Source organism: Salvelinus fontinalis, chromosome 18, assembly GCF_029448725.1.
Source record: "Salvelinus fontinalis isolate EN_2023a chromosome 18, ASM2944872v1, whole genome shotgun sequence".
NCBI lineage: Eukaryota > Metazoa > Chordata > Actinopteri > Salmoniformes > Salmonidae > Salvelinus > Salvelinus fontinalis.
In genome coordinates, this window is record NC_074682.1 from 29,423,084 (window position 1) to 29,449,312 (window position 26,229).

Below are 26,229 nucleotides of genomic sequence, written 5' to 3' on the forward strand. Positions count from 1 at the left end.
GATCTTCACTGGCCATGGCAGAACACTGACATTCCTGTCTTGCAGGAAATCACGCACAGAACGAGCAGTATGGCTTGTGGCATTGTCATGCTGGAGGGTCATGTCAGGATGAGCCTGCAGGAAGGGTACCACATGAGGGAGGATGTCTTCCCTGTTAACACACAGCTTTGAGATTGCCTGCAATGACAACAAGCTCAGTCCGATGATGCTGTGACACACCGCCACAGACCATGACGGATCGACCATTTCACAGGTGCATGTTCATGAATTGTTTATGGTTCATTGAACAAGCTTGGGAAACAGTGTTTAAACCCTTTAAAATGAAAATCTGTGAAATTATTTGGATTTTTACGAATTAACTTTGAAAGGCAGTGTCCTGAAAAAGGGACGTTTCTTTTTTTGCTGAGTTTATTTAGTACATTTATATAATATTTCTATAATTATCACATAGAACATCACCACTATGTCAGCGTTATGGCCGTTCAGCATGTTGAATGTCCTTTAGCTACAGTACTAACCATTTGAAAGTGTCACACCCTGATCTGTTTCACCTGTCCTTGTGATTGTCTCCACCCCCCCTCCAGGTGTCACCCATCTTCCCCATTATCCCCTGTGTATATATACCTGTGTTCTCTGTTTGTCCGTTGCCAGTTTGTCTTGTTTGTCGAGTCAACCAGCGTTTTTGTTCTCAGCTCCTGCTTTTCTCAGTCTCTCTTGTTCTCGACCTCCTGGTTTTGACCCATGCCTGTCCTGACTCTGAGCCCACCTGCCTGACCACTCTGCCTGCCCCTGACCCTGAGCCTGCCTGCCAAGCTGTACCTTTGCCCCACCTCTGGATTGTTGACCTCTGCTTACCCTGACCCTGAGCCTGCCTGCCATCCGGTACCGTTGCCCCACCTCTGGTTTACTGACCCCTACTTGCCTTGACCTGTCTATTGCCTGCCCCTGTTGGAATATTAAACCATTGTCAATTCGACATGTCTGCATCTGGGTCTTACATTGATTCCTGATAGAAAGCAGAGGTACTGTAAGAACTTCCAGTGAGCAGTAAAATGGTAACCGAAAGGAGTCAAATCTTCAACAGGAAACATGTACTGTAGATACAATATATTATTACGCATGTGTCCACTTAGACCTCCACGCATGCAATTGAATAGGCTTTGCTATACACCTGGGTGTGTATAGCAAAGCCTATGGTAACATCTTCATTTAGATGAGCTCCTTTTTTCAACATGTAGAGTTCACGTTTGAAGATTACAATAAGAACCCCCAAACACACACACACACACACACACACACACACACACACACACACACACACACACACACACACACACACACACACACACACACACACACACACACACACACACACACACACACACACACGTTTGCAAATATTTATATTTTGGGTTTACGATTTAGCAGTTTAAGTCAAGAAGCATGAGGGGGTGTAAATCACATCACATATGGGGAGATAAGGAGACCACATACTGGTCTATAGCTACTGTACAGATGTTGGGGAAACCAGTGAGTAAAAGTAGGTTAACCGGTTAATGATGTCTTAAAATCTGATCCAACAACTCCTCTCTGTCAGCTTTTCCTTTCACTCTCTATGTATCCCACCCATGACACCCTCTCTATCGCTCCCTCTCCTCCCCCTCTCTTTCGCTCCTTCTCTCTATCTCTCCATCTTCTTTCCCTCACCTCCTCCTCTCTATTTCTCCCCGTCTATCTTTCTAACATTACCAGTTCATCATCAACATAAAGCTCAGATGAACTGTGAAGAAAACAACCTAGATTACCTACCCTAGTCACACCCCGACCTAACCAACATAGAGAATAAAAAGGCTCTCTATGGTCAGGGCGTGACAATGAGAGAGAAAGAGAGAAACGTCTTTAATCTTTTTGAACTTTTGTGAATGTAATGTTTACTGTTCATTCCACTTTTGTTTATTTAATATTTCACTTGCTTTGGTAATGTAAACATATGTTTCCCATGCCAATAAAGCCCCTTAAATTGAAATTGAGAGAGAGAGAGAGAGAGAGAGAGAGAGAGAGAGAGAGAGAGAGAGAGAGAGAGAGAGAGAGAGAGAGAGAGAGAGAGAGAGAGAGAGAGAGAGAGAGAGAGAGAGAGAGAGAGAGAGAGAGAGAGAGAGAGAGAGAGAGAGAGAGAGAGAGAGAGAGAGCGAGCGAAAGAGACCCATCCTTTGTAAGGGGTATCAAATGAATGACATACCAAATGCCTCCAGTAGCGAATGCTTTTAGGGCTTAAAGCTTCACCAGGAACCCCCCACCACCCACAACAGCCCCCCATGGCTGCCACCATAATCAAGAAAGGCAGATTTGGAATTCTTGAAAGATGGAGAGAGTATGGAGTGGAAGGGTAATTCTCTGTCTGCCCCCAGCCACCACCAACACTGTGTGTCAATGTCAGTTAGGTCATACAAAGTTGATTTACTGTTTAACGGAAGACCCGGCCTCACATCCACCAAAAAAAAAGAGGAAAAAAATATTATTTTTGATGAAATTAACGATTTACTTTGGCATTGTAGTAATTGGGATTTGGTTTAATCACGGTGAATCGGATCATGTGAATCAAAAGAATCATTTGTAAAATGCAAACAGTAATTTTAGGAAAAAATATTAGCAGTAGCCTTCCTTTTGGATTATGTGGCAGCAAAACTTGTTTTATAGATGCTTCAAGTTGATTTGGGCAGTCAATTTATCAGACATAGCAACTCAATAGATGCTTGTTAACCTGCAAAGTAAACACTTCTAAGGTAAGATAAATATGACTAAACTAGAAAAGGTACATTTCCTGAAGAGAATTTGTGCACTTGCTTCAGCTGTCTAAAATGATGTGTATTTTACTGCGATATGTGTTAACTGTAGAATTCCAGCTGAATATGAGCTAAAGCAGTTCATTAAAGTAAGAATAGGTCTCATTACTTTAGTAGACTGATGTATATTTCAGCTCGCACATAAATGATTAAAAATGGCAGAACTGTGCCTCTGAATAATATACCCTGACCAGGAATCAAACTGAATTTACCATGATACTTAAAGTTCCAAATCTCTAGGTAAGGTGTTGTACTAAGATTGTTTAGTACTTTTGCAAGGGGTTCAAATAAAAATTAAAAGTCTATATTTTATTTTTATTAGCCCGCTCGCCTCACTTAAAAAAAGGGAATGTCCTTAATGTAAAAATCGAAATATATAAATACATACTGTATGTAAATATATTCTGTGTACTGGAGTTGGTTCAGTGAACTGCGTCCATGTGATGAGTGCTAAGACATGAAGAATTGTGTTAGTTCCCACTCTCAGAGTAAACAGCTTGGCTTAAGGTCAGCGGGCTAATGTGGTCCTGAGGTGAGTAGATGACCCAAGTTTGATACTAGTCATGTCTGTGGTTTTCTCTCTCTCGTTAGAACGCACACACTCACACTCACGCACGCACGCACGCACACACACACACACACACACACACACACACACACACACACACACACACACACACACACACACACACACACACACACACACACACACACACACACACACACACACACACACACACACACACACACACACACACACACACACACACACACACAAACAATGCCTCGTCATGAAGGGAAATGGAACCCTTGGATTCGGATGTCGTCTGTTTGGCGGCGGGCTGTGGGTTTCCTCTGATTAACAACAGAAGGAGAGATGCGTGTGATGATTTGGAGACAGTGGCAGATGTGCTGTCAGGCTTTAAAGACATGTAAGAGTCTTTAAAGAGATAGAATGGGTTTGGGCCAATGAGGGAACAGATATGGCTGCATGGAGTAATCCACAGCTCTCTGTCTGTAACTCAATACATATGAGTTATTCCAGAAAACAATCAAATGAAAGAAAACAATAACTCATCTGTAACTTCCACCTCTCCTTAAATAAATAGCACCGCACCAGCAGTCTTCACTGTCACGAGTCAACCTCCCGTTTCCCCTTCCCCGCCCCTCAACACCTGTCCAGCGCTACCCCGGGACTCCCGCGCTATGCACTCACATCGACCCACTGACCGGGAGCGCGCACCAGCCGAAGAAGTGATTGCGGCTTCACGGATAGCGAGAGAGGAGGAACAGGAAGAGAGAGATTGAGAGAGACCTGTACCGCATTACACGAAATAACGAGCACAGGCACATACTTTCACACATGCTACTGCAGAGCTGACACACACAGCGGAGAAAAGAGAGGGAACAGCGAAATATCTGCGGCCACGCCACAGGCACTCAGGTAAGTAAGCAACAGCATTCCTCTAACAGGCTTCTAATAATAGGTCATACTTTCGCATTGGTAGTGTCATATTGCCTAATGTCTAAGGGGTTTATGAATATTTGAAGATGTCGAGATTAAATTATGCTGTGAAGGGATGCCGCGGCTCCGGTAAAGATGGTAGATGGTAGATGTTTTCGGTACAGCCATCTGCAGTCGTTCTTGACCGGGTGCAGCCTTCTCACGTTGCCGAGCCGAGCCTAATGCGCTGCGCATGGATGGATGATGCTGCGGTCGGTTATTTTTGCTGCTCTGCGCAAATTATAAACAGGGTCAGTATACAGTCGTTTATTTCCACACACCAGTCACATTTATGTCTTTATAGGTAGTTGTGATGTTTGACACAATATTGAAGGGGACAAAATAGCTATTTAATGATTGTCAGCATGGTTGTTTTGTTAGACCGGCAGCTGCGGGCGGGTGTCTGGTACTGTAAATGATGCTACAGATAGGGCGGATGATAGCACTCCTCGAAGTGAACGTGAGTGTTGTCGCCACAGAGAGTCTTTGAGGAGGCTGGTCATGCAGAGATAATTAAGGGGTTCCGTTTGGTTACCTGAATCACGTCATGTCACCAAACGAGGTACGCGCGGCACATAGCTCTTCTATTCAGCATTCTGATTCTGATTCATACACCCGCTAGGCCTCTCTGTAAAGACAAAATAGCTAGGCCTACACATTTAATGCTTAATGGCCTACATTTGGGTAGAAATCAACATAACTTTAGCCGCGTTTCATTCACCTGGTGTCTGTTAGAAGTGAAGAAAACAGATAGGCTTTTTCTTTTGTCCTGTCTTCGTTCTGTGCATGAGTGTGTGTGTATCACTACCTGGGCTGTGGCCTTATGCAAGGGCTATAGTGGGGAATATCTGTCCTCTCAGTGGCAAAGAGACAGATGTTCCGATCTATAGTCCTTACATAAAGGCTATCAACAGGCCACAGCCCAGGTAGTGATACATTCACACACACACACTTCTCTATTTTTCACAAATGATTTGCCACTTGTCTTACAAGAAGCTAAAATGACTATTATGATGGCACACTCTACACATCAGCACTGAGACTCTTAGCAAGGAGTTACAGTCAGGGTCAGAATGGGTAATTAACAATAAACAGGTCTTAAATACATCTTAATTAATGTCTGGTAATATGTTAAGGTGCAGTAAAGAAAGACCTGGCAAAGCTGCAGCTGGCTCAAAACAAAGCAGCTGGCCTTGCCCTTAAAGGGGCAATCAGCAGTTGCTACATCCCTTTTTGGACTTCTAAATTAATGATATGTACACATTGATTATTATAATTTATTTTTTAAAGTATTTTGCCCCACTTTTTCTCCCCAATTCTGTCATATCCAATTTTGATCTTGTCTCATTGCTGTAACTCCCCAACGGGCTCGGGAGGCGAAGGTCGGGTCATGCGTCCTCCTAAACATGGCCCGCCAAACCGCATCTTAACACCCGCCTGCTTAACACCGTTCACCTGACGACCGAGGTCAGCCTGCAGGCACCTGGCCCGCCACAAGGAGTTGCTAGAGCGCAATGAACAAAGTAAAGCCCCCCTGGCCAAACCCTCCCTTAACCTGGATGCCGCCGGGCCAGTTGCACACCGCCCTATGGGACTCCTGATCACGGCTGGTTGTGATACAGCCCGGGATCAGACCCGGGTCTGTAGTGACCCGGCTCCACTTGGGAGGCCATACCCATTGATTCTGGAAGAATATTACTTAGAAATGCGTCAATTGTCAGAACCCCATCAGAACCTCAAATATACTCTTGTTTACACCAATGTTTGTTAAACAAAGAAAATATAAGCAAACACTATTTAGCTTCAAAACATGGTTAAAAGTATAATTTTGATATCTTTGATGGTCAATCCTTGCATCCATAGCTCTGTCTATGAATTTGATGATTACATTTCTCCAGCTCCATACCTCAGCTTTTTACCGAACCAGGGGCGGGGAGGCCGCTTTGTTATGGTTTCCACTGCTGATTGCTGATTTAACTGCACACACAGAACTATACTGAGAAAAAATATGAACGCAACATGCAACAATTTCAACAATTTGACTGAGTTACAGTTCATATAAGGAATCAGTCAATTGAAATAAATTCATGAGGCCCTAATCTATGGATTTCACATGACTGGGTCCACCCACTGCGTGCCAGGCCCACCCACTGGGGAGCCAGGCCCAGCCAATCAGAATGAGTTTTTCCCCACAAAAGAGCTTTATTACAGACAGAAATACTCCTCAGTTTCATCAGCTGTCTGGGTGGCTGGTCTCTGACAATCTCACAGGTGAAGAAGCCGGATGTGGAGGTCCTGGGCTGGCATGGTTACACGTAGTCTGCGGTTGTGAGGCCAGTTGGACATACTGCCAAATAAAACGACGTTGGAGGCTACTTATGGTAGAGAAATGAACATTAAATACTCTGGTAACAGCTCTTTTGGACATTCCTGCAGTCAGCATGCCAATTGCACGCTCCCTCAACACTTGAGACATCTATATATAACAATTTTTTTATTTCCATTTTTTATTGTGAATTTAAGGATATGTTTTATTTTTTACAACCAAATCTCATTTTTTGATGTAAATGGAATGTTATAGAAGGGTCCAGACACCTTTTTTGTGATTTCACATGTTTTTTAGAAAATGACCCCAAACAGCAAATTTCTTCCTCATCCTCCTTGTGTAGCCAGCCAGCCAGGTCCCCCGTGATACAAGTCAGTATTCGACTTCCATCCATGTCTGTGGCCGTCGGAAAATAACGTGGAAAACGGCCACTAGGGGCAACAGTGAGCGTTGTTATGTTCATGTAGGTTTGGGTTTTGCTAAGGCTTTCGGGATGGCAGATGGGTGTATAAATCTGCCTCAAGTGCTAAAGGTTACAATAGAAAGTTGTTTTTGTGATTTCTTTTTTAAGCCTGTTCCAAACCTTAACACTTACCTTAACCATTCAGAGTTAATAATGCCTAACCATAAGATTTGGAATTAATGCCTAAACTTAACCCTAACCTTAAAAATGTCCTTTATTTTGACAGTTACCTGTAGCAGCAGGCTACACAATGGAACAGCTGGATAAGGGAAATGGCTAGAGTCACGCAAAAAGGAATATACCATTGGGGATAAAGTTCAGAATGTCCCAATTTCATGTGTACAACATCTAAAGACCTGCGTCACTATACTGAGAGCTTTGCCTTTCTAAACGGACATATTTGGGTGTTTTTGGAGCATTTGTTGAAGTTTTTCGGGGCTCCTACACAACGAGGATGAGGAAGTGATTTGCTGTTTGGAGTAGGTTTTTCAAAAATGTGAAATCACAAAAATGTGTCTGGAACCTTCTGTAACATGCCATTTACATCAAAAGATTTGGTGGTAAAAATGAAAAAAATATCCTTTAATGGAGTATCTTCTATTGTTCTTGTCTATTACTGTTCTGTACTCTGTCATGTATTTGTACATCTTATGTGGACCCCAGTAAGAGTAGCTGCTGCCTATGCAGTAGCTAATGGGGATCCTAATAAACTAAACTCCCAGCAGGCAGTCTCTGGGACAGCTTAAATACAGCAGCAAAACTGGGCAGATGTCTTCTGGAACCGTAACTAAGACCCCCTTCACATTCACTGACTGACTGGCGTACTGACAAATTCCTATTGAATAGAATTACTAGAGGAGCGTGGATTTGGACCACAATGGAGATAGCAACATTAGTAGACAGATGTTTCCCTCTATAGCCCTTACAACAGACAGACAGACAGATGGAATAAACATGACAATATCATTATCTAATAAGATGCCAACATTTTGCTTTTGGTCTATTAAGGAAGGATCCTGGTCTGAACTAACTGAATTACTTAGACTTCAGTCCAGTAAAAAAGTCAAGAAGAGATTTGAGTTCAACATTATGCCTGTAGGCTAGAGAAGATTCTGTCCACACTAATTTCGCCTGACCACATACATAGCTTCTAGTTTTGTGCAAACATACATACAGATCCATCAGAATAAGCCTGTATGCCCTGCTCCTCAACTCAACTGATCTGCTGCCATATTATTTCCGTTAGGAATGAAAGATGCCAGGTTTGAATAGTAGCCAGCCAGGACTGTGAACTGGAGCTGGGCTCTCTTCAATGCTGTGGAGAGACCGTCTTTAGGGTGGGCTAGTGTGAGGACATGGATCTGTCATCAACCCCTTTATTGATACATTCTGTCAGTCCTTCTCTTAGCCTATAGGCCAAAAGGACACTTGCACATATGAATACACACACACACACACACACACACACACACACACACACACACACACACACACACACACACACACACACACACACACACACACACACACACACACACACACACACACACACACACACACACACACACACACACACACACACACACACACACACACACACACACACACACACACACACACACACAAACAATGCCTCGTCATGAAGGGAAATGGAACCCTTGGATTCGGATGTCGTCTGTTTGGTGGCGGGCTGTGGGTTTCCTCTGATTAACAACAGAAGGAGAGATGCGTGTGATGATTTGGAGACAGTGGCAGATGTGCTGTCAGGCTTTAAAGACATGTAAGAGTCCAAATCAGTCACAAGTTCCTATAAACCCAGATATGTCATGTCAGTCTATAAACTCTGTAGCAACAGTAGTTATCAGAGGGCAAGGTGGAGCTAATCCCATATTGCTAACACCTACCAAATCAGTTCAGATCTATACGCATAGTGAGTAGGGACTAGGAGTTAATTTGGAATTTGGCAACTACCAGGGTCGAGTGGTTGTTGGTCTTGTGATCTTATTGTGGATGGGGATTTCTCTCTGTGTTGCAGTACACATGTTTCACCACCAAGTGCTGCTGTTTCATTTTCTAAACAGTGTTGTTCTCTACTGATGTGACTGGTGTCAGAACTTCTCTAGTCTCTGCTGAATGGCTTTTGGATGTTGATAGCTGACATCTGAACTTGAGCAAGTCAAACATTACAGCTTTGCTCCAATTGAACCTGCTCCCCAGGGTAGTGAGTAAGTACATCCTAGATGTTTCTCCACCATTACCTCACATATCCTTTGTGTTTGATTCCAATCTGATTCTGATTCCAATCCAGAAACTGTGTGTGTGTTTACCACTTACACAAGCAGGTGCCCAAACCCCAGTCACATACTGGCTGTATATGTGCTTCTTTGTTTCTGTGAGTGTACATGATGTGTGTGTTGCACATACGCCTGTCCATCCTACCATCTTATCCCAGTCCCTCACAATGTTTTTGGGCCATATGGCCTCTTTTTCAGTGATCCCCTCATATGCTAGAATGCTGTTAGCTGATTGAAGCACTGCATTGTGGTCAGTCTTGGCCTGACCAGGTGGTTGTGGGGAGACCCGCGGAGGTGCTCAGCGATAGGTTAATGAAATCTGCATTAGAGAACCCTGCTGTCCCCACAGTGGCTTATCTGGCACTGGGTGTGTGTGTGTGTGTGTGTGTGTGTGTGTGTGTGTGTGGCTTTCCTCTCCATAGCTTAGCTGGCATTGAACTGAGCCAGACTGCTAGAAGAACTGCAGATTTTAATTCAGACCTTGGCACTCAAGTCTCATTCTGTAGGTCAGGAGGATACAATCTCATCCAGACACACAATGAGTTGTTTATACCAGAAAGCATGAGCACATGCATGAATCAGTCATCCTATCATGAGAAACGTGTCTTTCTCTTCCTTCCCTCCCCAGAGAAAGAGAGAGAGAAGCATTGTGTGCTCTCTGCTGCTTCACATTTGCTCTCTGCTCTGCACGTAGCACTGCAACATTAGGACATGCATATTTATCAAGGACAAATCCGACAGAGGACTTTTCAGTTTTGATAAGGACAAAAGCAGAGCAGGAAAACTCTGTTCAGATAAGTTACTAACACATTACATGAATGCCAAATGGATCTTGCTTTTAGATACTGTGTTTAACTTATGGTTTTACCTATTCTATTATATTCTTAAACCAAATATTACTAAGCGCGAACCACTAACTTATAGTGTTCTATTCTGTTTTCTTTTATCCTACTTCAACATGTTAGGAGACGCATATTTTGTGTGTGCCTGTATGTGTGTATGGCTCTGTGTGTGCCTGTATGTGTGTATGGCTCTGTGTGAGCCTGTATGTGTGTATGGCTCTGTGTGTGCCTGTATGTGTGTATGGCTCTTTTTGTGCCTGTATGTGTGTATGGCTCTGTGTGTGCCTGTATGTGTGTATGGCTCTTTGTGAGCCTGTATGTGTGTATGGCTCTGTGTGTGCCTGTATGTGTGTATGGCTCTGTGTGAGCCTGTATGTGTGTATTGCTCTGTGTGTGCCTGTATGTGTGTATGGCTCTGTGTGAGCCTGTATGTGTGTATTGCTCTGTGTGTGTGTTACGTTCCCCAGTTTCTGTGTTCTGTTTTGTATTTTAGTGTGTTTCAGGAGATGGCTTCCTGAAGTACTCCCCAACCAGCTGATTGGTCAACCCCAGGCTAATTGGTGATTGGAGCTGACCCCGCCCCCTCGTCAAGAAGCAGCTGACACTAATCACCATTGCCACCTGAAGATAAAAGCCAGTGTTCTGCCCCAGGAGAAAGGGGGTAGAGAGGAGATGAGATAAGGAGTAGAGTAGAGTAGAGTAGAGTAGAGTAGAGTAGAGTAGAGTAGAGTAGAGTAGAGTAGAGTAGAGTAGAGTGGAGTGGAGTGGAGTGGAGTAGAGTAGAGTAGAGTAGAGTAGAGTAGAGTAGAGTGGAGTGGAGTGGAGTGGAGTGGAGTGGAGTGGAGTGGAGTGGAGTGGAGTGGAGTGGAGTAGAGTAGAGTAGAGTAGAGTAGAGTGGAGTGGAGTGGAGTGGAGTGGAGTGGAGTGGAGTGGAGTGGAGTGGAGTAGAGTAGAGTAGAGTGGAGTGGAGTGGAGTGGAGTGGAGTGGAGTGGAGTGGAGTGGAGTGGAGTGGAGTGGAGTGGAGTGGAGTGGAGTGGAGTAGAGTAGAGTAGAGTAGAGTAGAGTAGAGTAGAGTAGAGTAGAGTAGAGTAGAGTAGAGTAGAGAGGAGATGAGATAAGGAGTAGAGAGGAGATGAGATAAGGAGTAGAGAGGAGATGAGATAAGGAGTAGAGAGGAGATGAGATAAGGAGTAGAGATTTGGAGATTGAGAGAAATTTGATTGTGATATAGTGTTGGTTGTGTATCAGAAAGTGTGGTATGTACTGTTGTTGTTGGTAGCAGTTTTGCTATGTCCTGTGTTTCTGAGTGTTTGTGAAATCGTTAATAATTACTCTGTTTCGTTTGTTCCCAGGGGGGGAAGGAGAAGGCACTTTGGGAGTGCTTAGGCAAGAGGCCCGAGGGCATACATATACCCGTAGTATATTAACTGTCTAGGCACACTAGGTAAGACCTGGGCGGACCACCCCCTGTATTTTGGTTAGGGCACCAGGCGGTGTTAAGTTAGGTAAGTTAAGTGGGTAGGCAGGTTAGATAGGAGAGGGGGAACTTTGATATTTACTTTCTTTGCTTTGGTTCCGTCCAGCCCCTTTTCCCCATATTACCGTGTAAGAAAAAAAATTCTAGTAAACGGTAAATTCTGCTTATGTGTCATCCTTACTCGCACCTACAGTCCATACCTCTTGCACTTCAGAGAGTTGAGTTGTAGCAGGGAGTTGCGTTCCCTCTTCTCAGAGGCGTGCGTAACAGTGTGCCTGAATGTGTGTATTGCTCTGTGTGCCTATATGTGTGTATGGCTCTGTGTGAGCCTGTATGTGTGTATTGCTCTGTGTGAGCCTGTATGTGTGTATTGCTCTGTGTGTGCCTGTATGTGTGTATGTGTCTGTGTGCTGGTTTGTTTCATTAGGCTCATCTGTAGGTAGCATCTGGTGTTCTTCAGAGAGGATTTTAGCCTATAGTGAATCCTTTATAGTTAATCATTACTAGTCTGTCTGCAGCCTCTTGGTGAGTGCAGGAAATCTGCTACACTAGCTACTGGTACAACAATTTAGACTCCATTTTTTTGAGGTTAGAAAATATTTGGAAAATGATGAAAAGTAATCTTTTTATGATGCTGTTACTCTAAAAGCACTGTTTAATAGTTTTGAATTTCATGGCAAATCAATCAATTAATCAATCAATGAAAGAAATACCTGCTTTTTGTCAAAGGTAGTTTTGTATAAAGACATTGACCACTTTCCTCACACTTTTGTGATGTTCATAATATTTTCTAAAATATTATGCTATTTTGTGCCAAAGCATTATTTATTTATTCTGGGTAGGGCATTTGAATGAGAGTGATCATTCATTTCATTGTATTTATTTAGCCAGGGTAGTCATCAGCAACAATTGCCACTGTTTTCTAGGGACTTCTGGGTTCATCAGACACACAAAGCCCGAAACCGACCTTCCTTCCTGTTGAAGTCGGAAGTTTGCATACACCTTAGCCAAATACATTTAAACTCAGTTTTTCACAATTGCTGACATTTAATCCTAGTAAAACTTCCCTGTCTTAGGTCAGTTAGGATCACCACTTTATTTTAAGAATGTAAAATTTCAGAATAATAGTAGAGAGTAATTTATTTCAGCTTTTATTGCTTTCATCACATTCCCAGTGGGTCAGAAGTTTACATACACTCAATTAGTATTTGGTAGCATTGCTTTTAAATTGTTTAACTTGGGTCAAACGTTTCAAGTAGCCTTGCATAAGCTTCCCATAATAAGTTGGGGGAATTTTGGCCCATTCCTCCTGACAGAGCTGGTGTAACTGAGTCAGGTTTGTAGGCCTCCTTGCTCACACACACTTTTTCAGTTCTGCCCACACATGTTCTATGAGATTGAGGTCAAGGCTTTGTGATGGCCACTCCAATACCTTGACTTTGTTGTCCTTAAGCCATTTTGCCACAACTTTGGAAGGATACTTGGGGTCATTGTCCACTTGGAAGACCCATTTGCAACCAAGCTTTAACTTCCTGACTGATGTCTTGATGTTGCTTCAATATATCCATATCATTTTCCATACTCATGATTCCATCTATTTTGTGAAGTGTACCAGTCCCTCCTGCAGCATAGCACCCCCACAACATAATGCTGCCACCCCTGTGTTTCACGGTTGGGATGGTGTTCTTCGGCTTGCAAGCCTCCCCCTGTTTCCTCCAAACATAACGATGGCTATTAAGGCCAAACAGTTGTATATTTTTTTCATGAGACCAGAGGACATTTCTCTAAAAAGTACGATCATGTGCAGTTGCAAATCGTAGTGTGGCTTTTTTATGGTGGTTTTGGAGCAGTGGCTTCTTCCTTGCTGAGCGGCCTTTCAGGTTATGTCGATATAGGACTCGTTTTACTGTGGATATGGATACTTTTGTACCTGTTTCCTCCAGCATCTTCACAAGGGCCTTTACTGTTGTTCTGGGATTGATTTGCGCTTTTCGCACCGAAGTATGTTCATCTCTAGGAGACAGAACGCGTCTCCTTCCTGAGCGGTATGCCAGCTGCGTGGTCCCATGGTGTTTATACTTGCGTGCTATTGTTTGTACAGATAAACGTGGTACCTTCAGGCATTTGGAAATTGCTCCCAAGGATGAACCAGACTTGTGGAGGTCTCCAATTTTTTTTCTGAGGTCTTGGCTGATTTCTATTGATTTTCTCATGATGTCAAGCGAAGAGGCACTGAGTTTGAAGGTAGGCCTTGAAATACATCCACAGATACGCCTCCAATTTACTTAAATTATGTCAATTAGCCTATCAGAAGCTTCTAAAGCCATCACATTATTTTCTGGAATTTTCCAAGCTGTTTAAAGGCACAGTCAACTTAGTGTATATAAACTTCTGAACCACTGGAATTGTGATACAGTGAATTATAAGTGAAGTAATCTGTCTGTAAACAATTGTTGGAAAAATTACTTGTGTCATGCACAAAGTAGATGTCCTAACCGACTTGCCAAAACTATAGTTTGTAAACAAGACATTTGTGGAGTGGTTGAAAAATGTGTTTTAATGACTCCACCCTAAGTGTATGTCAACTTATGACTTCAATTGTATATATATATATATATATAGTGTCACCAGTAGTACATTTACCGTTAATTCCCATAATTTCTAATCTACAATGTTTGTTTGGTTAGGGTAATTTCTGTTGAAAGCATTCATATTTTATTATTACAGTCTTACTGTTGTCATTTTATGAGTGGTGTCATGGAAATTCTAATCAATGATGAGGAGAGACAAGGTGAATCACCAATCAGGATATTACTTTATTCAAAATGTATTAATAACATTGATTAATTATTCCAATAATGAAGCTTGTCAACGACCCACTTATAGGTGATTCGTTGAGAGCCCAACGAGCGGATTTAAGCCACAGTATTTTATATCAAAATCCATCCTTCTGAATGTTCATGACAAACAACAGATGTATGGAATGGGTCACAAGGTTAGGATTCGTTTGAAAGATACTAATAATTCACAGCAAACAGTATCTGCTGTAAAGACTGTTGTCATTGTGTAGGATGCAGGGTCTGGCCCCCAAAACAAAGTTCCTTTCATGATTATCCATACTGGAGCCATCTCCACCCTGGTACCTCATAGAACAGAAACACCAACTCATGCTATGGAATGCGGTCTTGTTAGGTTTATCACCCAAAGACATTGTAATTCTTCTGTCAGTGTTAAATATCCCAGAGGCCCATCCTCAGTAGAACACACACAGATGGGAGTATTCTAAGAATCCACTATTCTGTTGCATAAAACAACAATTTGTTGCAATTACAGTATTATAACATAATCTTGCAATTTTGCTCTCACAGTGGACACGTTGTTTGCAGAGCGCACAACCTAGGCTACAGTTTCATTCCATTTACGAGTCCCCATTAGCTCCTGCCAAGGCAGCAGCTACTCTTTTTACATTTTTTATTTAATTTAACCTTTTTACCTTTATTTAACTAGGAAAGTCAGGGTTCAACTCTTCCAGGGGTCCAGCAAATTTAAGGCAGTTATACAATTTTAAAAACATTACAATATATTCACACAGATTTTATAACACATTAAGCGTGTGCCCTCAGGCCCCTACTCTATTACGTAACATTTGTTCAACTAGGCAAGTCAGTTAAGAACAAATTCTTATTTACAATGACGGCCTAGCAACAGTGGGTTAACTGCCTTGTTCAGGGGCAGAAGGACAGATTTTTACCTTGTCAGCTCGGGGATTCGATCTAGCAACCTTTCGGCCCAACGCTCTAACCACTAGGTAACCTGCTGCTTTATTATTACTACCACATATATACAACACAAAATCCATGTCTACGTGTGTATAGTGCGTATGTTACTGTGTGTGTATGCATGTGTCTGTGTCTATGTTTGTGTTGCTTCACAGTCTCCACTGTTCCATAAGATGTATTTGTATCTGTTTTTCAAATCTAAATGTACTGCTTGCATCAGTTACTTGATGTGGAATAGAGTTCCATGTAGTCATAGTTCCATGTAGTCATGGCTCTATGTAGTGCTGTGTGCCTCCCATAGTCTGTTCTGGACTTGGGGACTGTGAAGAGACCTCTTGGCATGTCTTGTGGTGTATGCATGGGTGTCAACATGTCAATACCTCTCATAAATACAAGTAGTGATGAGGTCAATCTCTCCTCCACTTTGAGTCAGGAGAGATTGACATGAATATGCAATTTTCACCTGACCACACGACTGAACAGTAGTCCAGGTGCGACAAAACTAGGGCCTGTAGGACCTGCCTTGTTGATAATGTTGTTAAGAAGGTAGAGCAGCGCTTTATTATGGACAGACTTCTCCCCATCTTAGCTACTGTTGTATCAATAAGTTTTGACCATGACAATTCACAATTCAGGGTTGGTTACTGGCTCCGGGAAACTCTGAGGGCCCAAAATATTTTATGCATTGTTGCAAGTTTGCTAGCATGAGCTTTGGGCCGGACCAAGTAAATAGTTGATTCAATGTTTCAAGTTCCTTCCAGACAGGCCATGCCTAGCCAATGTGATTTATAGGATATTTATTTTTCTCAGGATACTTTCTACCTGCGGGCTGCATTGTTTTTATTTATTGGCTTTATGAGGTCTATTTTTATATATTGGCAATGGCAATAGAAGTTATTTTTAGATTTGTATCATTTTCATTTATATAGAATTTTGTTTAACCACATGACATTGATTTTGAGATATGAAGACTGTTCCACAAAAATGTGCACATGAAAATCATAAATGGCACGCATATCAGTAGAAATTAGGGATGCACCGATATGACATTTTTGGCTGATACTGATATCCGTTATTTTCCTGGACAAAAAACCGATAGCGATATTTAAAATGTTTGCGGCCTTTTAAGCATTCTGGTACAGTTAAATAGTTAACACACACATGGACGCAGCGGTGTAAGGCACTGCATCTCAGTGCAAGAGGTGTCACCACAGTCCCTGGTTCGAATCCAGGCTTTATCACATCCGGCCGTGATTGCGAGTCCCATAAGGTGGCGCACAGTTGGCCCAGCATCGTCTTGGTTTGGCCAGGGTAGGCCGTCATTGTAAATAGGAATATGTTCTTAACTGACTTGCATATTTAAGTAAAGGTACCACACACCACACACATCACACCACACCACACTGACCAAAAAGTTATTTTGTTGGGATTTACCGATGTCCCCATTACCAGTAAAACATCATCAAAACTTTCATATCGTTCACTTACTTGCTGTGTTTCGTTGTTCATTTGTTCAGTCGGTTCATATTGTCCAGCTGTGTATGTAACATTTCAGGTAAACCCGTTTTTCTTGTCTGCATCGAAGTAGCGGTCCTTGTACCTAGCATTGAGCATGGTGGCGACACAGTAAAGAGGCTCAGAGAGAATGCCACCGAATCGCTCAAGTACTTTTGTAAGTTTTAACCCCACGGTGTCTGCAGTTTTGTCGAGCAGGTGTTTCAATGCCATGACAGAGGGTATCACGTTTCAATGCCATGACAGAGGGGTATCACGTTTCAATGCCATGACAGAGGGGTATCACGTTTCAATGCCATGACAGAGGGTATCACGTCTGCTGCAGACGCAGTTAATGAGCTTATTTCTCCAGTCAGTTGTTTGAATGGAGCCAGGAGTGTGTTCATGTTTTCAAGTTTCAAACATGTTCTCAAATGCCATTGAAATGGCAGCAGCGGTATGACAACCAGCACATTCTTGAGCATGCAGTATGGCTTTCCTCAGTGCGAAATCCTCGTCGACCCACTGTGCTGTCAGACTCAGCATGCTCATGGGCTACATCGCCAAATGTCAGTTGTGAAGCTAATAGCAGTGACGCCCATAGCAAGTAGCTCATAGATGTACTGTACGTTTCAACAACACTGTGTAACTCCGGTAGGGCAACATCTGAAAAATAGTGTGTACCGGGGCTCGACCAGTCAGCGAAAGCCAACATCATCCACGAAAGAGGACGATTGATTGTCAAGGGCAATTCAATTATCTTGGTGTTAATGGATTTCGCCTTTGAGTTGTCTTGCTGAAATTTTCTTACTCTTTCAAATGACTGCTCGACTTGAACTTATTTAGTTGTTGGAAGTGTGCGCTTAGTATTTTTCTGCTTTTGTTCTGTGTAGCGCTGTATTTTTCATGGTGTCATTACATCATCTACCTACGTTATATAGGTATGCACGTCAGCTTTGACATCGGTTTTGCACATCGGCATTAAACTAGACATCGGGCCAATGTTGGCATTTTTAGCTATCGGCCGATTCCGATATGCTCACCGATATATTGTGCATCCCTAGTAGAAATGGTACGATAACTTGGCACTCCAAATGGAAAAGTTTGCTGACCGCTGGTGTAGCCAATTATCGGCAACTTCAGGAGCGTAACGGCAGAATCCACGAAGGCCAGCAGCAGCGGAGGACGAGGGTCGGGAACAGTTTTTTTTCTTCTGGTTAGGCTATATTGATCTCTGGCTCCCTCTTTTTAGTAATTTGTGTCTTCATTTTTAATCACAGTGCTTAAAGCATCAGACAAGCTCAGTAGCCTACACATAGTTGATTTTATAAAAATGTATGGTGTGTCTATATATGAAAAAATACACGTTTAAAATTTTTGACCAATCCATTGCGGCTCATTGCTGTAGACAGAGTGGCTGTGTAATGTCTTTATAGATGCATTTAGATTCTACTGGAGTGCACGCACACACACACACACACCATCAACTGTTGTGTCACGCTTGGTCTGGCTCTCAGCAGGACTGTCATTTTACCCAGTATGTGTGTGTCGCGAGTTGCGACTCTCCCCACAATATACACACAATACTCAGACAATGAACACAATACACAATACATTTATCTCACAGTACTGATGTGAAATGATGCAAAAAAAATGAAAGAGAATGAATTTGATTCTTTCGGAAACCATGCGCATAGTCGGAGATGGAGTTTTGTGTTTATTATGGATCCCCATGGAGTTGGGAGAGCATGGCGCTTGCACTGCCAGGGTTGTGGGTTTGATTCCCGGGAGACTGTGTGTGTTCAGTGTAACAGAGCTAGCTGTAACAGAGCAGCTAGTCTTCCTGGGGTCCACACAAAACGCAAAACATGACATGATACAAAAGATTAATAGACAATAACTCAAGGACAGAACTACATAAATGTAAAATAAGAATACACACTTTTATACACTTAGGCTACTGTATATCTGTATATATACTGTATAGTTTTATGTGTGTGTTTGTGTGTGTGTGTACCCATCACTCTCCAGCTGACAGGGACAAACGCGACAGACTCCTGTGTAACAATGAGAGAGAGAGAGAGACTGTAGTCTGTCACCATACACATCCTGTACTAGTGGCTCCTTCCATTCCTCTCCCCTGTCACCAACTCTCCACACACCCGCTGTCTCCCTCCTTCTCCTTTCCACCTCTTTCTCTGTCCTTCTCTCCATCCATCTCTCTCTCTATCCATCCATCCATCCATCCATCCATCCATCCATCCATCCATCCATCTCTCTCTCTCTCTCTCTCTCACACTATCTCTCACACACACTCTCTCTCTCTCTCTCTCTCTCTCTCTCTCTCTCTCTCTCTCTCTCACACTCTGCACCTTTGGAGTCTGTCACCATCTACATCCCCCATACCTTTCTCTCCCTCTCTCTCTCTCTCTCTCTCTCTCTCTCTCATCCCCCTCCCCACTTCTCCCGCTCGCATCTCTTCTCCTGGCAGATGGACAGTGGTGGCAGGGTGAAGAGTGGTGAGGTTGTATCTGTGGGGTTTGAGGGGGGTGAGGTGGGGACATTGGGGTCTTTTGATATCCAAACTGGCCCTCTGCTACCCTCAGGTGACCTACTATTGTTTCCTGTCACGTTCCTGACCTGTTTTCCATTGTTTTTGTATGTGTTTAGTTGGTCAGGGCGTGAGTTGGGGTGGGCATTCTATGTTATGTGTTTCTATGTTGGGTCAAATGTGTTGCCTGATATGGTTCTCAATTAGAGGCAGGTGTTTGACGTTTCCTCTGATTGAGAACCATATTAAGGTAGGCTGTTCTCACTGTTTGTTTGTGGGTGATTGTCTTCCGTGTGTGTGTTCGTCACCACACGGGACGGCTTCGTTTGTTTAGTCTGTTCCTGTTCGTGCGTTCTTCGTGTTATGTAAGTTTGTTTGTTCAGGTCTGTTGACTTAGTTTATTGTTTTGTAGTTTGTTCAAGTGTATTTTCGTCTTGGTTATTATTATTAAAATCATCATGTCTACATACCTCGCTGCGTGTTGGTCCGATCCATGCTCCTCCTCGTCTGAGGAGGAGAACGACTTCGACAACCGTTACAGCTCCATTGTTCTGCTGAAAATGGGTCAAGAAAGAGAAAAATGAACACAGGAGGGGGGTTAGGATGAGAAAAAGATGGAAAGATTGATTGGTAAGAAAGAAAGAGAAAAATTAACACTGAACATGGGGATTCACCAATGGGAGACAGATGGGGAGGTGATGTTCTATTTATTTGACTGGATTAAGTGTTTTTTGGTATGGTACATTGTAGTGACCATATTGTGATTCGGACTCAATGGACGGGTGGGGGTGCTTATTTTTGTCCTGTTACATACAAGTGAGTAATGGAAATGTTTTTTTTTTTGCATATCCCAACTCCCTCTGAGACACCTGCAGGGAGTGGGGTCACAGCCAGGGTCACCATATCCCAACTCCCTCTGAGACACCTGCAGGGAGTGGGGTCACAGCCAGGGTCACCATATCCCAACTCCCTCTGAGACACCTGCAGGGAGTGGGGTCACAGCCAGGGTCACCATATCCCAACTCCCTCTGAGACACCTGCAGGGAGTGGGGTCACAGCCAGGGTCACCATTATACAGCACCCCTGGAGCAATTAGGGTTAAGTGGCTTCCCGGAGGGCACAGCGACAGATCTACAGTGGTTCCTCCTTTAAAAGTGCCGTCATACTGCTGCACACCTTGCATGCTGCCGCAGCATTCTGTGGCACGTCATTTAATTCTCAGCCATTTCTTCTGTTACTGCAAGTTATTGCTAGTTTGACCACCAGAGGGCATCTTTGAGAAGCATTTGATAGTATTCCGTATTGGCATGACTAGAGAATTTAAAACCTTTTTTGTAATAACATAGTATATTGGATTGATTTTAAGAAATTTGGCTTAATTCATTTGATTACTATTATGGTGTTTCCATTCAGAGAAAAATTATCAGTTGTAAATTCAGACCGTTTCACTCTTGGAGCGCACACTGGACGTTCGGGCCGAGCAGTAGGGTTGATTTGAGCGTTCTGGCCTTACACCCAAGCTAACGTTGGCTAGCTACTTCCAGACACAAATGAGACCACTCTGACCATTTTACTCGCCCTAGCAGAGCTGGTAAGGCCATTGTTTTGAAGTAATCGCAAAACAACAGGCCTTATTTTAGTGCATTTTTCACCCTGCCACCTCTTATTAGTTCTATTGAGCACCGTGGCACCAACTCGCCTTCGGAACGTTCTATTCCCAGCTTATTGTTCAACGTCACAATGCCTGCTTTGCTATTGTTGGCAATGAGACCTGCTCATGTTGTTTTATAGTTAAAATATAAACAACAGAATGTAAACAACAAAAATAATATTGTAACTCTTTGGTTTTCCCATTGTTTCCTATGGGGGAAATATAGGCATGTCTGTCTATTTCGCCAAATATCTCACAATGTGTATATTTAGATTTTTTTCAAGTCGGGTGTAACCGGTGTGAAACGGCTAGCTAGTTAGCGGGGTGCGCGCTAATAGCGTTTCAATCGGTGACGTCACTCGCTCTGAGACCTGGAAGTAGTTTTCACCTTGCTCTGTAAGGGCCGTGGCTTTTGTGGAGTGATGGGTAACGATGCCTCGAGGGTGGCTGTTGTTTATGTGTGAAGAGGGTTCCTGGGAAGAGCCCAGGTAGGGGCGAGGAGAGGGACGGATGCTAAAACTGTTACACGGGCACCATTTTTATCAGGAGAATCTCCTCTTTATAATTACGTAGGTCTGGGCAGCGATCTCGTTTGTCTTCGATCGCTAGACCAGAAATAGTCAGACGTTTTAATTTTTTCCCTACTTTTTCATTACGCAGACATAAGCACAGTTGACACCATCGAGGTGCGGATGTTTACTTTCTACATCCACCGTTGAGCCCAGTTTCATAATATGACCATATTTCCCAGCTGCTTGCCATCGTTTTGAAGTAATCGCGAAAAAAACAGACTTTATTTAGTGCATTTTTCATCCTGCCAGCTCCCCCTTGTGGTGGTCTGGAGCAATGAAGCCGTTGACGCTGAGTACCTCTAAGTCCTGAGGTGCAAGCTCGCAACTTTTAAAGGAGGAACCACTGTAGGTACCAGGGTACCAAAACGTTTCTTGGCCGCCCGGCCAAACTGAGCAATCGGGGGAGAAGCAATCGGGAATTCATTCTCTTCCTGTCTCTCTTTCCTTCTCTCCCGTCTCTCTTTCCTTCTCTCTCCGTCCCTCTTTCCTTCTCTCTCCTGTGTCGCTTCCTTCATTTTGGTCTCTCTCCCCATGTAGTGTAGTCTCTCTCTCCATGTAGTGTAGTCTCTCTCTCCATATATTGTCGTCTCTCTCCCCATGTATTGTAGTCTCTCTCTCCCCATGTATTGTAGTCTCTCTCTCCCCATGTATTGTAGTCTCTCTCCCCATGTATTGTAGTATCTCTCTCCACATGTATTGTAGTCTCTCTCTCCACATGTATTGTAGTCTCGCTCTCCCCATGTATTGGGAAGTAGGTTCCAAAGTGCTCTTCCAAGCATTAAAGTGCTCTTCCAAGCATTAAGGTGAGCAGTCATCACTCGTGTGGGACACTTACTGATGCAGTTTTCTGTCATTTTCTTTTCATTACACAGGAAGTCAACCAAGTCTGTTTTATTTATTTACAACAGTTCCGCTCTCATTTTCGAAAAGTCTATCCAACATTCCCCCTCTGGCCACCAAGCCTTGGTGTGAAATAGAAGATCGTCATTCTCTGATGGCGTGTGCGCTGTGGATGTGGTTTGATGTAGTTTACAATCGAAGTTACCTGCTGCAGTACGTCTCAGAGTTCTGTGCTCAGCTCTTTTGCTGCCAGTTACTGTATATGTATTATATGATGCGTCCATATGACAGAGGGAGACCCATAACTCGAGTGCAGAGGACTGCCCGCCATCCTGCCATAGATGGAGCCCCATCTGTGCAAAAGCCCACCGTTCAATCCCATGGAATCTGTTTCATCAATATAGCCACGCAGCTCACTGAAAATCCCATATTCCGTTTCATGCTCGGGAATCACAAGACAGGACAATATATCCTTGTGAATAGCATAACCCAACATGCATTTATTTATTTATTTTTTTATTTGATTTTTTATTTTACCAGGTAAGTTGACTGAGAACACATTCTCATTTGCAGCAACGACCTGGGGAATAGTTACAGGGGAGAGGAGGGGGATGAATGAGCCAATTGTAAACTGGGGATTATTAGGTGACCATGATGGTTTGAGGGCCAGATTGGGAATTTAGCCAGGACACCGGGGTTAACACCCCTACTCTTACGATAAGTGCCATGGGATTTTTAATGACCTCAGAGAGTCAGGACACCCGTTTAACGTCCCATCCGAAAGACGGCACCCTACACAGGGCAGTGTCCCCAATCACTGCCCTGGGGCATTGGGATATTTTTTTTAGACCAGAGGAAAGAGTGCCTCCTACTGGCCCTCCAACACCACTTCCAGCAGCATCTGGTCTCCCATCCAGGGACTGACCAGGACCAACCCTGCTTAGCTTCAGAAGCAAGCCAGCAGTGGTATGCAGGGTGGTATGCTGCTGTATAGTGAACAAAAGTCAATGCATGGGCATCTCGGCCCTAACAGCTAACGTCCATTTGGAGAGCATAAGCTGGGGAGTTTTTGAGTCGTTCAGTCAGAGTATAAATTCGTTGTTGAACAGTGTTATCTGACAAAGGTATTGATGTGTTTCTGTGTCTCTGCCTCACCAGAAATTGTTTTCACCATATTAATTGCAGCCGGTAATATCAATGTCTCTGCAATAGTGAGTGTCCAGGGTGATTGTAAGGTTTAGGGGGTTTATTTAGAGTAGTTGGGTTTATGTTTAGTATAGTTGTCTAGCTGTGTCTATGTTGTGTGTAGTTGTCTAGGAAAGTCTATGGTCGCCTGAATGGGTTCCCAATTAGAGACAGCTGGTTTCTGTTGTCTCTGATTGGGAGCCATATTTAGGGTAGCCATAGGCTTTAGTTTGTTGTGGGGAATTGTCTATGTTGAACGTTTGTAGCCTGTGTGTGTGCACTACGTTTATAGCTTCACGGTCGTTTGTTGTTTTGTTAGTTTGTAAGTGTTTTGTTTCGTTTTGCCTTCTTCAATAATAAAAGGAAGATGGCTTATTTTCCACAAGCTGCGTTTTGGTCCGTCTCACTCCCACACGATCGTGACACTGCCAGGGTGGAGACATTTATACAATATACAGCAGTGGAGGCTGTTGAGGGGAGGACGGCTCATAATAATGGCTGGAACAGAGCACATGGAATAGCATCAAACACATTGAAACCATGTGTTTGATGTATTTGTTACCTTTCCACTTATTCCGCTCCAGCCATTACAACGAGCCCATCCTCCCCAATGAACGTACCAGCATCCTCCTGTGATATACAGTAGATCCACGGACAGGGACATTTCTCCCTCTTTTCTCTCTCCTCTTTCTCTTCATCTCTCTCACCATACAATAGTACCCATCACAACCAATCTCTCTCCCAGGATGCGTTAACTTCTCTGGGATATGTGGGACTCTAACGTCTAACTCTTACAGAGTGAGCGGTCACATCTCAGTCACAGAGTCAAAGCATCCTGGTCTTACAGAGTGAGCGGTCACATCTCAGTCACAGAGTCAAAGCATCCTGGTCTTACAGAGTGAGCGGTCACATCTCAGTCACAGAGTCAAGCATCCTGGTCTTACAGAGTGAGCGGTCACATCTCAGTCACAGAGTCAAGCATCCTGGTCTTACAGAGTGAGCGGTCACATCTCGGTCACAGAGTCAAGCATCCTGGTCTTACAGAGTGAGCGGTCACGTCTCGGTCACAGAGTCAAGCATCCTGGTCTTACAGAGTGAGCGGTCACATCTCAGCCACAGAGTCAAGCATCCTGGTCTTACAGAGTGAGCGGTCACATCTCAGTCACAGAGTCAAGCATCCTGGTCTTACAGAGTGAGCGGTCACATCTCAGTCACAGAGTCAAGCATCCTGGTCTTACAGAGTGAGCGGTCACATCTGTACCAGTAGGAGTGCCTCCTACTGGCCCTCCAACACCACTTCCAGCAGCATCTGGTCTCCCATCCAGGGACTGACCAGGACCAACCCTGCTTAGCTTCAGAAGCAAGACAGAAATAATGGGGTGCAAAGGAGCAAAATAAATTAATAAATAAATACAGTAGGTAAAGAGGTAGTTGTTTGGGCTAAATTGTAGATGGGTTATGTACAGGTGCAGTAATCTATGAGCTGCTCTGACAGCTGGTGCTTAAAGCTAGTGAGGGAGATAGGTGTTTCCAGTTTCAGAGATTTTTGTAGTTCGTTCCAGTCATTGGCAGCAGAGAACTGGAAGGAGAGGCGTCCAAAGGAAGAATTGGTTTTGGGGGTGACTAGAGAGATATACCTGCTGGAGCGCGTGCTACAGGTAGGTGCTGCTATGGTGACCAGCGAGCTGAGATAAGGGGGGACTTTACCTAGCAGGGTCTTGTAGATGACCTGGAACCAGTGGGTTTGGCGACGAGTATGAAGCGAGGGCCAGCCAACGAGAGTGTACAGGTCGCAGTGGTGGGTAGTATATGGGGCTTTGGTGACAAAACGGATGGCACTGTGATAGACTGCATCCAATTTATTGAGTAGGGTTTTGGAGGCTATTTTGTAAATGACATCACCGAAGTCGAGGATTGGTAGGATGGTCAGTTTTACAAGGGTATGTTTGGCAGCATGAGTAAAGGATGCTTTGTTGCGGAATAGGAAGCCAATTCTAGATTTGACTTTGGATTGGAGATGTTTGATGTGGGTCTGGAAGGAGAGTTTACAGTCTAACCAGACACCTAGGTATTTGTAGTTGTCCACATATTCTAAGTCAGAGCCGTCCAAAGTAGTGATGTTGGACAGGCGGGCAGGAGCAGGCAGCGATCGGTTGAAGAGCATGCATTTGGTTTTACTTGTATTTAAGAGCAGTTGGAGGCCACGGAAGGAGAGTTGTATGGCATTGAAGCTCGCCTGGAGGGTTGTTAACACAGTGTCAAAAGAAGGGCCAGAAGTATACAGAATAGTGTCGTCTGCGTAGAGGTGGATCAGAGAATCACCAGCAGCAAGAGCGACATCATTGATGTAAACAGAGAAGAGGGTCGGTCCAAGAATTGAACCCTGTGGCACCCCCATAGAGACTGC

The 26,229-nt window shown here is 43.7% G+C and overlaps 1 protein-coding gene across 13 annotated transcripts in view; it reads left to right on the plus strand.

Annotated features, from left to right (window-relative positions):
• Window positions 1-4,197: 4,197 nt before the first annotated feature.
• The window catches only part of LOC129815253 (neurofascin-like), a 171,518-nt gene continuing 149,486 nt past the window's right edge, over window positions 4,198-26,229 (plus strand). For 4 of the 13 annotated variants that reach the window (XM_055868883.1, XM_055868881.1, XM_055868884.1 and 1 more), the window contains exon 1: window positions 4,313-4,598. The gene's annotated coding sequence lies outside the window, so the exon portion shown is untranslated. The other 9 variants (XM_055868868.1, XM_055868870.1, XR_008753403.1 and 6 more) reach the window with 6 other exon arrangements.